This window comes from Pholcus phalangioides, unplaced genomic scaffold (genome assembly GCF_987345545.1).
Source record: "Pholcus phalangioides strain wild (caught in Gottingen) unplaced genomic scaffold, Ppha-v1.0 ptg000015l_1, whole genome shotgun sequence".
Taxonomy (NCBI): domain Eukaryota; kingdom Metazoa; phylum Arthropoda; class Arachnida; order Araneae; family Pholcidae; genus Pholcus; species Pholcus phalangioides.
In genome coordinates, this window is record NW_028301608.1 from 25,943,973 (window position 1) to 25,959,610 (window position 15,638).

The following is a 15,638-nucleotide window of genomic DNA, read 5'->3' on the forward strand; positions in this document are numbered from 1 at the left end:
GACTTTATTATATTACATTCATTTTTAATTATATTTTAGTTATATTTTAATTATACAAATACAAATACAAATACCACGCCACAACAGGCAAATTGCCCAACGAGGTGGCTGACTTAAGAACATCATGGATTCCCCGAGCCCTACCTACTACTGCTGCTACACACCCCCCAACGAATCGGTACATGCGGGAATGTGCGTGTACGTGTAGTGAAACCTTTTTTTGTTTCTCTGTAATGCTTGTTATGTATAGTGCTGCCATCTGCCACCAGTTTTTCTAACTATGAGTGAAGTATTATGATTGAATGATTTATCGTTGTAGGACTGTTGCTCTCTGTGGCGAGACTTTTTACCGGGGAGATCGGCTCGCATTTGCGCCTTGAAGTTAGGAACCACAGAAAACCAACTTCAGCCGACCACCACTGTGGGGTTCGAACCCGGATCCTCGCATCGCGAGTCCGTCACTATAACCACTCGACCACCACAGCGGCCTGTGGTGGTCGCATATTTAGTTATATTTTTAATTTTAATTATATTTTAGTTATATTTTTAATTTTAATTTTTTTTAATATCAAGTTTTTATTTTAAATGTGTTTATATTTTTTTATAACTTAAGTAGACTCCAATATTCCGGCCCATCCAGTAATCCGGCGCATTATAGAGCGAATTTTCTTAGAGCATAGAAGAGGAAAACGTATCACCGCATGTCTCTGTGAAGAAGTTTATGTTATTTAAATGGGCTTTTTCCCATTCAATTCTAGTAATCTGGCGGTTTCGATAGAGCGGCCTATCCTGGTTTGATACATGCCGGATTACCGAGAGTCCACTGTATTTATGAATGGGGATCTCAAATATTTTTCGTCATTTTACGTGCAGAACAGTTTCTTTTATTTTGAATCAATTTTTTCATTCAACTTCATTGCTGTCATGTAATTTTAACATGCCCGCAAGCTGCTTTTAATGCGTTTCTTTTGAAAATTTGTAAAAAATTGGGTATTGAAAATATATGTTAAAATTTTGTATTGGCATAAGATAGCGTACACAGTTAACTATTTGTGGTAAAAATTTGAAATAAATCAATGGATGTGTGTATAATATTTTTACACAAGAAAGTTTTTTACCAGGAGATCCCATTGAGATATATAAAAATATATATTTTTTATTTATCATAGAAACCATTAAATTCCTCATCAATCTCATCTGATACATCAAAATCAGCTACGTTAACGAATTCATTATCATCATCAGACATTGTAAATTGTGAGGAATAGAGTAATTTATCAATATCTCTAACAAAGTAAATCCTGTCTTTTGCAGACATGCGGGACAAAAATATTCGTCATTAAATAAAGAGCGACTGTTCATCAAGGGTTTAAAATGCATACTTTATTATGCAAGAGGAAATTTTTATTTTGCCGTAGAAGAGGGTTCACCGAATCTGAGGGGTTGTCCGTTAAGAGGGGGTTTTACAGTACTATCAATATATAAGAAACCTCCTATTTTCAGGACCCAATTTTTGGCAAAATAGGGATTCCTTATACTGTTTAAAATACGGTAAGTACCAAAAACTGAAAATTCTAGACTTATTTAAAAATATAACCACCCGTGATACTCATTCGTATGAATATTTGAATTTAATATTAATCATCAAATCAATAAGTAAATTAATAACCATTAATTTAGTCATTAATCTTAAATGTAAAATTAAGATATCAAGTTTATCCTGTGTGAACATTTAAATCAATACGATTGCAAAATTTCATCTCATCAAAGTACCGTGTGATCATTTTTCTTCAATGTACGTATACAGTATTTTGCAGTTTTTTGCAAGTGAGCACGTCAAAATATAATGCCTATTATATACTAATGTATAAATCAATCCTCATACTCGTGCATTTCTTTCTAATTTGAAAATATAGAAAAGCAAAAAACCCGCAATAAAACAATTTGAAGCCGAAACATATCTTGTACATTAATTGGATGACATTGATGAAATTGATATATTAATTGATTTTTTTGACATTTGCTTGAGTTTTCGAGACTCCCTAAATAATGGAAAATTTTCTTCTTCTGATTGAAGAAATATAAAAGTAAGAAAGAATGAACACATCGGGGAAAAAGGCGAAAAAAGATAGAAATCTCTTCAGGGAAAACAAACCAAGTGCTACATAACCTTTTCAAGCTGATAGAGAGCAATCACATCAGAGTAAACTAGATTTTTTTTTCGACATGGTAACTCAACCCCGACAGCTGATTTTCAAGTACCCTTGGGATGGACTTGAGATCTTTCAATGCCATCAGGGACTCTCTCATGTTACGATTGGAAGATATCGTATTCTTTGGTTCCAAAGATTTGCGCATTAGGTATTTTCTGGTTCAAGAAACTTTTAATGTTTGTTGTGTGCATATCATACAGTTAAATTCTCTGCGGATGGTCAGATTTGTTCAACAGAATTAGATCTTCGTAGAAATAATAAAGGATCTTAGAATTAAAATATGTGTAAAGCACCCGAGGGCAATATGATCATCATCTCCAGTGGTTTTTCCCCGAAGTTGTTTGTTGATTTAAGAAATTAGAAAAAAACCATAATACCATAAAAACCATAAAAACCATAAATTTTTTTTTAAAAAAAAGAAGAAAAATTAAAAGCTTGTCTGAACAGAAAATGTGTGTATATATACACACATGTTTGTTTCTAAAAATAGGGACACCCCCCTAAAAATTTACTAGGGCATTTCACAATGCTGAAGTTGGAAAGCCCAAATTTGCAGTATGGCTATAATTTGCATTCCATCTTCTTAGACGTTCTTCTTCAGCATATGCGATGTCAAAAAATGAATAAAGTAGATCAAATGCGTCATGAAATGGGAAAAAAAAATTGTTTTGCTCTTTTTCTTTCAAAATATTAGAACATCCCGAAATTTATTTTAAAAAAAGTTCATCTAACTTAAAAGGGATCGTTACATGAATATTTTAATGCAAATTCACATAGAATTGATCGAATAAGTCTATGCAAGCCTAGAACAGCTCAGTCTCTGAATTAAGTGTAGAAAAACGGGATATTTATGCGAATGCAAAATTGTGTGCATTTGCTTGGACAGTATTAGAAAACTTGTGCTGATATAGTACACTGTACACTGGCCCCAAGTGGCGTCGTGGTAAGATGCTTGTCTACCACCGTAAAGGTTGCCGTGACGATCCCAGGTCCAAACCCAAGGAAGAATATAGATAACATATCTTCCCGGATGAGCTTGGGGGACACCGAAAGATGGCGCCTTCATTCCCAACTCCTTAATGCCAGTAAATTGCAATATAGCGATACGGTCAGAGTTGGTGTATGTTGAAGTAGTAGTACATTGTACCATGGCATCTGTTTCGCTTTGAACGGTGCCAAGTCCTACCGGGAAATGAAGTCATCCGAATCGGTTTCTAACTGTGGGAAAAGCAAATATTGACAAGCACTGAAGTGGCAACCGAAGGAAGAGCGTTAGCGCTACGTGTCGTTAACTGCGTTAAACTCGAGATTTCCCTCTTTCTACCTATACATGGAAAAAGGATTAAAAGCTGAATAGTTAAGGCTTTTTTAAATCGGATGATTCTTTTTGAAACACCCTGTATATTCATTTCTACGTTTCATTAAATCTAGATTTGTTTTTTTTTCATGAGTCGCGCAGGAAGGCGCCATATTGGTTAACTTAGACACGGTTTGTATGTCCCTCAATGAAAGAGGGAGATATTACGTGATCCAAAAAGCCTCATTGAAGAAAACCCGGGTAGCGCCGGGTATTATAGTTAGCACTTTATAAATATGCATAAGTTCACTAAATTTCACCTGCGGGGAAAAAACCGATGTAATGAAAATATTATGAAAAATTACAAAAAAAAATTGAGTGAGCTTAAATAAACCTTACAAAAAATATGCTCTTATTCTGAAAACTTTCTTCGATTTTATGCATTTATATGAGTTAATGCTAATGCTAAAAAGACCAAAATATGGTGGATTTTGGTATTATTATTCCGGATTATATGCAAATATATCCGGATGGACCCTGATTATATTTGAGTATAATCCGGGCTCTATTGATGAGTATAATTTTCACATCTGTTGATTAATTGTATGGGCGGAGATAGGCTTGAAGGTGTGGCACGGGAAACACTTGGGTGGGGAGGGAAGAGCAAGGTAATGATAATGTCAAAAAAATTCACGCATGTACATTGGGTCACCCACCCGTACACATTTTTGATGCTGTGGGAGAGCAATGCCTCCCATGCCTCCGCTGTGGACAATACGGACATATTTTTTCTCCAAGTAGCGGAAAATTTGCATCTAAGGCTTATACGCAGAAATTTACTACAATAATGAGACAAATGTGAAAAATGTCTATAGCTCTCTTTTTTTTTCTTCTTCTTCTCGGAGGATAATATAAAACAGCAATATTCGATGAAAGTTGAGAATCAAGTAGAGCAATTACAGGAACAAATAGAATAACGTGGAAAATATATTGGAGAAATATTATATTCCATTATATTTTACTGTATCGTTTGCTTGTCGCATCTTTTTTCGTCTACCCATTAAGCTGAAAGAATTTTAAATATGCATAAGAGACGATACACGTATGATATCATTATCGATTTATTTCTTCTACGGCGAAAAAAGAAACAAAAATTCAGTCGAAAAAAAAATAATCTGTAAGGAAGAGACTTAGGCTCTATTATAGCTTTTCGTTACGTCGATGCAACTTCATAATCCGCTTAGGATTAATATCTGAACCGTCGAGGTCTTTTCCGATCTGTACCTAAAACGACGTGCACAAAAGGGTTGTTCTTATCGAAAACTTACGTAGCTCCTTCCATTTCTGAGAATTTCGGGCTTACGTATACGATATTAAAGTGAATGTTCAGCGCCGGATTAGTAATTTATGTCAAGAGAGAGAAAGAGAGAATATTGAATGGCTCTCTCTCACTTATGTTGGCTTCTCTCATGATGGGATCCATTCCCCGTATTCCTTAGTCTATACTTAGAATAGGCCAAAAATTGAAAAAGGGATGATGAAGAGAAAGCCCCGTGTTTACAGTTCTTCAGTTCTTAGAAGTCTATTATAGAGAATTGGTGTTTTATGAAGCATCACGTGTCTATTTTACGGGGATTTTATTTGACCTCGTGAGGGGGTGAGCTTATAAGAATTGTGGCTTGCATAATGTCTTACAATTAAGTGAGGAAAAAAGGTTGCTCCTACTTTTATAATAAAAAGTATGAAAGCAAATTATTGTTTTTGAATTTAAGAAATAGTTATTTTCTAAATATTTGCAAAGTCCTAATTTGATTATTTATGTGGAGGTACCCTTTAGGCTTCTTTTTCGTTTATAAAATTTATTGATTTATTTTATTACCCTCGAGTTGCCGGTGGAGCCCCTGGGAAGTGCACACGGAGTCCCAAGGGCTACGCCGAGCATCGGTTGAGAACCGCTGGATTATGCTAAAAAGACAGGGCCATAACTAGAGGGGGCAAGGGGGGGGGGGTAACTGCCCCAGGCGACAGTTTTAGGTGGGAACAAATAACACCATTACAAAATTATTGAATTTTAAAATTGTGGGGGATGGCAAAATAATGTTTGCCCTAGGCGGCAAAAATCCTAGTTACAGTCATGTAAAAAGACAAGGAAAAATAGTTGTTGTTGAGATATTTAAATATGAAGCAACACTTGAAGCAATTCTTAGGCTATTTGCTCCGGAAATTTTCAGTTTGTTGGTAGATGTCCCAATTCAACGACAACAACTCTTCGTTTGTTGCAGAGGTGAAAAAGGAGGTGAAACTTCAAGGTGAAAAAGAAGAAATGCAAACGGCTGTGATTTTGCTAATTTGTTAAAAAATGTTGTTCCGTTTGCATTTCTTCTTTTTCACCTTGAAGTTTGCAATCCGAATTTTTTTTCTCATTATAGTTTGAATCACCGAGAATGTAGTTAAATATTTGGAAAGTGATATTACTTCAATGCATAAATTTTACGTGGGATTTTTGAGGCTTTGTGCACCTTCAATAAGGTCCTGTATAAGCAGTGAAATTCGAAACATTTCGAATTAAAACGATTTTGCCGGTTGCCAATACGTGTCATTAACTGTGAAATATATTATAAGCTCGAAAACAAAATTGAACATTTGAGGGTTCAAATGACGGTAGTTAGAAAATTCTATTCTCTCAACTCAAGACATTTAAAGAATGAAATTCCTCTTCATGTCTATAATTGAAGTTGAATCCTAGAACTCATTCAACATTATCTCCATTTTTAATGAACTTTCGATATTTTCAGCTCTTAAAACAAGCAAACTTTTATTTTTTGTAGATATTTTATTTCGATTGCAGTGCATTAACTCTGATCACATCATTCTTCATAGGAACCATATAAAACATAGGATTTATCAATAATTACTTGAATCTGAACGATATTCTCGGTGCAAGATCGATATATAGGAATTATGGTCAATACGGTCTAGAAACAGATACGAAGTAGCAATAACAAAGTTAAAATGCCTGGTACTTTGATTCATGCTGAGTGTACCACAATCGACGAACGGTTTTCAAAATGGGGTAGCGAGAAAGCGGTGGCAGATACTAAAGTCTTATTTTTGCGGTATATGAATGTGCGAAATCAGCGTGTACGTCATTCATGTTACAAGGATTTATAAAGTTATCAAAATAAAAAAAATTGGATTTTTATGTGGACACCGTGTGCCCAAAAATCCAATTAGATAGTTGTTGCACTGTCTCTCCTGATGGCACATTAAAAAGCTGCCACATTTCTAAGTGATATATTCGTTGAGATATTTTTGAATTCAAACATCGGAGGAAAGTTGGAAAAGAACAACAAAAACTGACGAACAATGCTTTTTTTCTAACTTTTCTCAGATTTTTGAATTCAGATATCTCTGAATAATTGGCTAGGGGCCGTTCAAATATTATGGCATCATCGATGTGGAGGGAGGGGGGTTTCCGATTTGCTGACTTTTGATGACATACTACTTCATCAAACACCAACTCTGGCCATATCGCTATATTGCAGTTTGCTGCCATTAGTGAGATAGGTTGGAAGTGAAGGCGCTGTCTATCGGTGGTCACCTCGAGTTCGTTAGGGAAAATATAACTTGGGTTCGAACCCGGGACCCTGACAACAACCTTCACGATGGTAGACGAACATCTTACCACCATGCCACTCGGGTACTACTTTTGATGACAATGGGGGGAGGGGAGGGGGATTTGGATAATGCTTACGTCATCAATCACCCTTTATGAAAATATGAACTATTTTTAATGGCATCTTACTCGATGCGCCAAAAACGAGAAAACCTCTCGATAGTTTGTGGGCACTTGAAGTAACACCCCCCTCTATTGATAAGTGCCCTGCAGAGCCACTTTAATGATTCTAAATGTTTCGCGGATCCAAGTGCTCTAGAAATGGGTCCGGGCCGCTTAAGTGCTTTGGAAATGTGCCACGCATCACTTAAATAATCTGAGAATGTGCCGCGGGTAACTTGAGTGATGTAGAACCGCACTGGGGACCGCTTAAGTGCTCTAAAACTACGTCACATGTCACTCAAAGGATCTCTAAATGTGTAACGGATCGCTTCAGTGTTCTGGAACTGTGTCCCGGGTCATTTAAGTGACCTGAAAATATGCCACGGGCCGATTAATTGTTCTGGAATTGTACCACGGGACACTTATAAGCGATCTGTAAATGTGCCGCTTAGTTCATTTTTACAAAATTAGGTTTGAAGAGGGCAGGACACATCAGATAACCGCCGGGGCCATATTTGGTCCGCGGGCCAAGGGCTTTTATATTATTTATCATTATATGGTGGGTCGATAAAAATATAAGTGGGTAGAACCGCACACAAGCCAACCAATGCGGTTCTTCTGCGGCTGATCAAGTCTCAGAAGTGCATATATAGAACAAGTCAATGACAGTAGATGTACGAAGCCTTTCTCGCTTGCCGCGGAGACTTACGTCCAAATAACCTCAGATGATGACTGCCACAGATGTGGGCGAAACGTCAGGAAGAAAATCTCCTAGACCATTGGCCTAAAAACCAGTCAATTAATTCGCAATTGATCAGCTTTCTTCTTTTTAGCACGACTCCACAATCTCTTGATACGATCAGCACCAGGTTCAATCATCAGATATCACGAAACCACCGAAGTATCGATGATGTTTGATGGACATTGCTGAACTCTCGATCTAATCTGCGTTTTCCATCTTAAAACAAAATCTTCAACTGCTGGAACCAAAAAGTAAAGTTTAATGAATCAGAAGGTTTCTTTGGATGCAGACATACATTAGGCTCATTACCTTTTGATTACAAAAGTTGAAAACTTTAATGCGATCTAATCGTGATCTCTATCTCTTGATATAATCGTCAATTTCATGGAAACGGAAATAATACTACCATAAAAAATCATATCATATAGTGCATTTTGGAATAAATGGTATAAGCATCAAACTCTTGTCGTGATATAGCTCCTCTAAGAATATTTTAACGCATATTCATTCATGATATAACATTAAATTGCAGGAGCGTTCCCTTCAGTGCAAAAAGGTGAAAGGTGGCGCTTGTTCTCTGAAACTGTCAGATGAGAAGTGATTAACGACAGATTGAAATATTTTACTTTTTTTTTCTTTTCTTTTTTCGCGAATAACTTCAACACCTTTTTCGTCGTCGACGTCGCAATGGGAGACGCCCTTAAAAACTCAATGGCGTAGGACAAAGAAATAATAGCCCCCCTTCTCTGTACTTTGAAAGAGAGATAATGAACTAGTGGATAATACTTAAGGAACTATTCTGTATGGACTCGGATGAATACTTTGCAGCCATAACAGAATCATTAGCGCACTTCATTTCACATAAAACTGCCATAAAGCTTAGATTTATTATAAGAAATTACTATAATAGAGCTATTGAATTCTGCTCAATCCTATCGTGAGTCCATGGAAATTTATAGATCATAACCAGATCGTTGAAAATGATGTGAGTGTTGCATAATTTTTTCCCCTTTACTATTTCGATAGGAAAATTCGTTATCCGAGGATGATGTCACTCTTCACTATGTGTCCGTACGAAGATTTTTAACATCTGGCTGATGCGATAGTGAATTTTTAGGAAAGAGAGAAAATTCAGCTGCCCTCGCGGGGAATCGAACCCAATCCGTTGTAGTCTAGTGGTCTAGGGCACTCTCCCGGCAAGCAAGAGGACGTGGGCTCGATTCCCCGCAAGGGCAATCACTTTTTTTTTTCTTTCCTAAAATTTTATCTTCGCATCAGCCAGCTGTTAAAAACCTTCGGAGAATTCATTAGTTGTGGAAATTTAGTTAATAATATGCAGAATGTCCACACACAGAAAGTCGCATTACCCAGGTGTTTTTCGTCCCAAAAAACTTTGTCGTAGAAAAGTGGTCTTCAACGCATAGCCCGCAGGCCACATTTGGCCCTTCCAGCTTTTTGTCGTGGTACGCCGATCATTTTCAGAAAATGATTCAAAACATTGATTAATTCTAGAATGAATTATTGAAACGATTTCGGAATTAATGGAAAAAAATTACTATGCAATAAATGAAAGAAATAATTCATTTAAATCATTTTTGAAATTGTGAATTTTTATCTTTGGCAGGGGGGCCTTCAACCTTTCAGACTGGGTGGGCCAAATCGAAACTTTCAACGAAGCCCGAGGGCCACCAACTTATGTAATTTAGTAACATCTTAATAGAAGGTAACAATGGAACCCCGAGTTAAACAGGGAACAAAAGTAATTGAAGGCTTTTATTTATTCTAAAATTATTTATATTTTATTAATTATTAGTTTCGATTAGTTCTTAAATATTTTTTTCATTAATTTTGAAGTAGTTTTTGGTTAATAGCTGTCTAAATTAATTTATTATATTAATTGGAACTGTTTTTTTCCTGTAAAAAAAATTATGTGTGATAATTTTTCAACTTATTTCAATTCAATTGAATTCAATTTTAACCATCGCATCATCAAATTTACATTCCGCAAAACGAAGGAGACCCATCCAAGGGACCGTTGTCGATCCATGCTGGTGGACACGATCATTATTGAGTTAATTTATTATCGTGTGAATGAATCGAGGAATAAAATTTATTTCACAAAAAAATTAATTAACGAATTCGCAGATGATATGAAGCTAATGGGGGTAATCGGGAATCAAAGCGAGAGGGAGTTGCTCCAGACCCACTTGAAAAGTATAGGAACACGGGCAAATGAATGGAGCATGAAGTTTAGCTTTGATAAGTGCATGGTCGCTTTTTCGTTCGAACAACCCACGTTTCTCCTACCAGTTGAGTGGTGTCACTATCCCCTGATGCAACTAGGGTGACCGATTTGGGAATTCTCATTAACGAGCGGCTTACGTTTTCTGAACATTGCTCGGCGGTGGTCAAAAAATCTAATAGAATGCTTGGTTTCATTCTTACAAAGGTCTCTTCGCGTTCTCCTAAAGTGATCCTTCCACTATTCGGGGATTATATTATTGTCTTTTGATAATAATTTCCAACATTTTCGAGAGGGAGCTCGTCAAACATGATGGACGATAATTGGGCACGTCTCAACAACACTTTTTGAATATCGGAACCACATTAGCAAGCTTCCAATCTCCTGGAACGATACTCCTCAGCCACACCGCTCCTGTAAATCTGTGCGGCATGCTCCAACAATTCATTTGTACATTACCTGAATACCTCAGGATGCATATGTTTTCCTGGCGCTTTGCATATTTTTTTAGAAGTTTTAAGGCTTCCACATCTTCCACTTAAATTTCGTTGAAGTCTTTATCACCCCATGCCACACCAGTACTTTGTATGTCACCTTCACTATTAAAGTATCCTTCCACTGTTTCCGCCCTTGTTTGGAGTAAGCCTTCAGGTTTTGAAGACCATAGTTACAGAGGGACATTGACTTGGTCGAGGGGATGCAGAGAAGTGCACGCATGCTCTTGATGACATACGGCCTTAATCTGTGAAGATAGACTTGACTTTTTGATCATTTTCGCATTGGAAGATCGCAGATGTCGCGTGGGGATATGATTGAAGTGTTTAAAATGTTCAACGAGATGGCTAAAATGGATCACGAGTTATTAACACATCGTCAATCAACTTCTTCGACACGGTAAGAGTGTCGATTGGTAAGAGACAGTTCCATGTTGTGGAGTTTTTCTCTAATAGGGTTGTGAATAAATGGAATAGCTTACCTCCGAGGGTTGTGAATTTCAACACGATTGACACGTTCACAAAAAATGCGATAAACATATTGGGATAAATCGATGTCATATATATATATATGAGCAGTATACATATTTTATCACAATTATTAGTTTTTTATTGCTCTTAGTGGGTTGCTGTGGGGTTTTGATATAGTTTCGACATATATTCAACACCCATATTTTTATGGCCCCTATTTTTCAGTCACCTCATTGGGCAACTTGTCTGTTGTGGTCTTTGTATTTGTATAATTATATATTATACCCAAGTGTACATGGTGAGTGGGATAAATTTGTTGAATTATAATGCATTGTATCGGGATAAAATTTATTAAATGGTTATATCGAGGTCCAATTTCAGAAATCGTCAAATAGGCGACTATTCATATAATGATTATATGAATTGTTAATCTCTCTTCCAAGTCATCGTCCAAATCATAGTTGAAAGTTTCGATACAAGCTGGTTAAAAATATTTACATGTGTGATGGTTTAGCACGCGACATCAAATTCAGAGCATGTCGGAGGTTAATTAAATGAAAATCCAGTCTTCGATTAATCTAGGTTTCAATTTTACATGATAATATTTAATGAGCACACGTCATCTTGCATATTTAGCCACGAGGGGTCTTTGCTCGACCACTTCTATTGCGGTTTCGATTACGATCTTCCGAATCGTGGTCTCCTCATATTAATTAACATCCGATTTATGGAGCTCATTTTCCAGCCCTGAAGGTTATGCTTGTGATTAAGAATTCCTTTCCCTTGTTACACATACGATTCCATCTCATTCTTCGGGGTGCACTTGCATACCGATTGCATTCATGACATCGCGCACACACACACACAATGCACTCTTCCTCTTAATTTATACCCCATAGAATTCGCGGGTTATTATGATCTCGATAAGGCTGATGGAAGTTACCGCTCTTGTAAAACTTGACATCCTGTACCACGATTCCCTTTTAGGGATATTAACTATTGTTATGCCTCCGAAGGCAGGTTTTATGACCTGTGATCAATTTTAATGCAGATACATTGATCAGTTGAAACGAAATACCGTATTTCTTGAAATAAGCAGTTAAAGAAAAGCTTCAAAAATGCAGAATAGATGACGTGTCCTGGACTCGATTTTAAAATTAATAACAAATCAACCAATTGGCATAAAAGGATGTGATTTATACTAAAGCACTATCATGGCTTTGAGTTTCCCATAGTTAAACTAAAAAATAAATAAAATTTTACGCATATAGGTGGTGCTGTAAAACGAAAAACTAACGCATGAAATGCAACACAAACGATGTGTAATTATTAATTAATGTTTATGGCAATTTGCGTTACATAAAACTACCACATTCAAATATGAGCGTCTTATTTAAGTCGGGCTACATCGAAACGGGTGAAAGGATGCTTATGGTGGCTTTATGTAACGCAAATTGTCATAAAAAATTGGCACAGTAGCAGTTGAGCCAACAGGACCTGGGCACAGGGACTGGTAATTATTGAAAGCTTCTAAGTGTGAATTTATTTCTCATAAATTTTTCCTTTTCATTCATTTTGGAATTGTTTCTTCCATATATAAATTTTGAATTTTTATGAATTACTTCTTCCATAAATTCTGAATTGTTACAAACATATTTAATTTTTAGGGAAACATATTTTTTGGATTTTATACCGAGGTGAACTGAGAAAGAATTTCCAAAATTTTTAAATTTATGACATGAGTGTTTAGTATGAATGGAATTTTTGTTCTGTATATTAAGTTTGGAACCTCTGACCTACAGGGAAGAAAAGTGATTTAATGAATGAAAAATATTTTTAATCTAATTAATGAAACCGCAATTGGGAACATTGACCGTTAAGGTGTCTCTCACCTTTTCAACATGGTAAAAAATAAATATTATTTACCCATGGATTTATTTCAAATTTTTGCCACACGTATTTAATTGTGTATGATATTCCAACGCCAGAACAAATTTTCACATATCTTTACTACTTAAGGTCTTACAAATTTTCAAAGAAATGCATCAAAACAGCTTGTGCGTATGTTAGAATTGCATGAAATGAATGTGATTGAATAAAAGAATGGTTCAAAATAAAGAAAACAATTCATCAAACGATGAAAAAGATTCTGATTTTATCGACTCAATCTTATTCAAAATTTCATTTAAAATAGTATTTTTTTTACATTAAACAAAATTTATAACACAAATATTAATGAATGGATCTTAAGTCTTTTTCGGGATTTTATGAACTAAACTGTTTCCTTTATTTAGAATAAAATAAATTTTTATTCAATTTCACATTGATGTCATGTTATTTTATCATGCACGCAAACTGTTTTCAATGAGGTTTTTTTTAATTCGTACAAAATTGAGTATTAGAGATATTTAACATTTTGTACTGACATAGAATAGCATACACAATACAATACAACAATACAAATACAACGCCACAACAGGCAAATTGCCCAACGAGGTGGCTGACTTAAGAACATCATGGATCCCCGAGCCATTTTTTTGGAGGCCCTACCTATTACTGCTACACCACACATACACCCCCCCCCCCCCCGCGAAACCACACAACGAATCGGTACATGCGGGAATGTGCGTGTACGTGTAGTGGAACCTGACGTGAAGTTTTTTTTGTTTCTCTGTAATGCTTGTTATGTGTAGTGCTGCCATCTGCCACCAGTTTTTCTAACTATGAGTGAAGTGTTATGATTGAATGATTTATCGTTGTAGGACTGTTGCTCTCTGTGGCGAGACTTTTTAACGGAAGATCGGCTCGCATTTGCGCCTTGAAGTTGGGAACCACAGAAAACCAACTTCAGCCGACCACCACTGTGGGGTTCGAACCCGGATCCTCGCATCGCGAGTCCATCGGTTATATATCGGTTAAAATTTAAAATTAATCAATGGATATATAAATAATATTTCTGCATAAGAAAGTTTTCGCCAAGTTAAGAGGTAGAAGATCTCTTGAACGGTTAAAAAATTTAAAATTCGCCACGTGGATTGGAAAACATGATTTTTTCCGGATTTGTGATTTACGCCAAGAAATATGATATAATCCTTTCATTCACCCAGCTAATACTTATCCTTTCAATCGCTTGAAAGTAAAGTTCAGCTATTATCCGAAGTGAAAAGCCATTCAAAAGTTTTACCACGGAGCATATAATAGACATTTTCAAGTTTACCGATTGACTAACATTTTTAAAGAGTAAGTTTTTTAAGAAGAAATTTAGTAGATAATAATTATGATTTTGTGAGTTTTTTTCTTTTGAGAGATTTTGTAAATAATTTATAAAATTATCAATACACAACCTTAATGTTAATAGTTTTTTTCTGTTCTGTTCTTCATTGAAATCCATTCTCCGAGTTTTATGATCTTTTTACTTCTTTTCGATATCTTCTTTCATCAAAAATTCGAATTCAATGTCTTCTTACCACGAAGAACAAAAGCATCTTCCTTTGTCATTCGAAACACTCGATGGATTATTATCGTGGAAAAAATAAATAATTAAATAAAATAAGTAAAAGAGAAAAACATACACTTTCATTTTCGTATCTCAAAAGGTTCTATGTTAATTAATAAAATATCATTACTGCTAATGGATTCTGTAAAAGAATAAATGCGTTGTGAGGAGTGTTTCTTTGTTGTTGCTTTTTTCAATGAATAATTGCGAAAGACATAACTTTTATCCTGAAAAGTTAACGCATTATTCAATGGGGGCGGGGACTTTTTAATTAGAAAAAGTGGCTTTTTTGGAAAAAATTAGGGGGGGGGGAATAAGACAAACTGCAGAGTTTTGCGGGAAACAGAGCGTTTTCTTCTATCTTTTGTCCCATTTATAAATAGTAAATCCACAAAGAATACTTATTTGAATAGGATTTACCACTTTCCAGTTCGAAAAATTATAGGGAGGAAAACAAAGTGAAGACATAAGACAAAATTAAAGTTTGTTTATTCTGTCTTTTAACAGGAAACATTTTTAGACATGTGATGTCACAAACCTCTTATCCTGATACATATTTGCATATTACTTCATCAATGATACGTTTTACGACGAAAGCAGCACACCTAATGTTTATCCTTCAACTAACAGGTACATGCAGGGTTATCAAAAAATAACTTTGCCGAGATGTACGTGCCATTAGCTGGATGCAAAAATCAACAACGAATGAACTTCGAGACATGGGTGTTTGAAAGTATGCGTTCGCTCGAGAATGAGTAAAGAAGGAAAACCTAGTTCTCACGGTTACGGTTACAGCAACAAAATTTGGAAAAATTCAAACTGCAACCCACATTTTTATGCATTGCAAAGTGATTGGCGCAGTAAAAAACTATGAATGGCGTTGGAGCGGTAAATGCATCATGAAA